The 1,348-nt window shown below is 41.2% G+C and overlaps 1 non-coding gene across 1 annotated transcript; it reads left to right on the forward strand.

Annotated features, from left to right (window-relative positions):
* The first annotated feature begins 765 nt into the window (after nt 1–765).
* Trnaa-ugc (transfer RNA alanine (anticodon UGC)) lies at nt 766–838 on the forward strand. The gene has a single exon. It is a non-coding gene; the product is annotated as a tRNA-Ala (tRNA).
* Nucleotides 839–1,348: the final 510 nt, after the last annotated feature.

A 1,348-nucleotide genomic window follows, 5' to 3' on the forward strand; every position in this document is an offset into this window, starting at 1 on the left:
AGGCTAGGGAGCCACAGAAGACATTAAAGACGAAAAGCCATCAGAAACCAATTCTTCATAACTCACATTTAAAGGAATTTACTGGAAGGGTCCTGGATGCAAACTTAACAGTGAAATAGGAGATTTATAAAGGGGCAGAAATCAAAGAAAGAACCCAGGCACAACCTCTGAACCATAACACTCAGGTCCAAGCCCTACCTATGATGTGGAGGAATTTCCATTTCTTTCCTCCTTACACTTCAAGTCCTAGAAAAAAAGACATCTGATTGACCAGGTTAAATCATAGCCCCTCTGCCTGCTTTTACCAGAGCCACGTGTAAAAGGAGTTAACTAACACCCTCCATGACAGGTGCCAGACATTTTAGATTTACCACCTAACCAAGAAAATGCAAAGGGAAAAGGGCTTAGTTCTCCAGAAAGAAATCCGGACACAACAGGGAAGGTGAGTGAATGCTAAGCTGCCAAGACATGGCAAAAGTCCACGGCAATGGCTAAGCCAAGACTGATGGATGGGCAAGACTTTTCTAGTCCCAGAGTGGGGGGAAAAAATTTAAAAGGCAGATTTAGGAAGACAAACCAGCATATGCAAAGTCTGGGAACAAGAGGAAGAATGGTGAACTTAGACAATTAAAGTAATTCATCATGTTGGTGTTGGAAGTACAGAATTTCTAGAAGGCAGTGGAGTGGGGATAAAGAAGCCAAGAATAGCCAGAGATGATTCTGGACAGGGGCAAAGTGATACTGAATCTTAAAGACAGTGAAACTGGGGATATAGCTCAGTTGGTAGAGTGTTTGCCTTGCATGCACAAGGCCCTGGGTTCAATTCCCAGCACCATTAAAAAAAAAAAGAAGAAGATAGTGAAGAGCTTAGAGTTTATTCCTGAGGATGTCGAAGTATTTATATAGAGTAATGTCATTTTAATTTTTGAATAATGGCTTTGGCTTTTGCAATAATTCAAGGCTGAAAGTAAGCATGAGCCAAAATGATACTGAGTGGATGGAGAGAAGCAATTCTCTGGATTTGTGGGAGGAGGGAAAGAGGGAGTAAAAAAAGGCAGGATGATTCCCAGGTTTCCATCTTAAGTTGCTGCATGAATAAGGACACCATAAGCAGAGGAAAGGATTTACAGTAGAGGAAATGAGTTCATCTTGAGACATGCTGAGTTTGAAGTAGATTGTTGAATATATGGCTTTAAAAGTCAGAGAAGAGATTTGAGCAAAAGAGTTAAGTTAGGCAACCATCATTATATGGACAACAAAGATACAGGTGAAAGGAAGAGCAAGCAGAGCAGGAAGAGATGAGACCCCAAGGAAACCTCAGGACATTAATACTTAAGGGTTGGACGAA

This window comes from Ictidomys tridecemlineatus, chromosome 1 (assembly GCF_052094955.1).
Source record: "Ictidomys tridecemlineatus isolate mIctTri1 chromosome 1, mIctTri1.hap1, whole genome shotgun sequence".
NCBI classification, from domain to species: Eukaryota; Metazoa; Chordata; class Mammalia; order Rodentia; family Sciuridae; genus Ictidomys; species Ictidomys tridecemlineatus.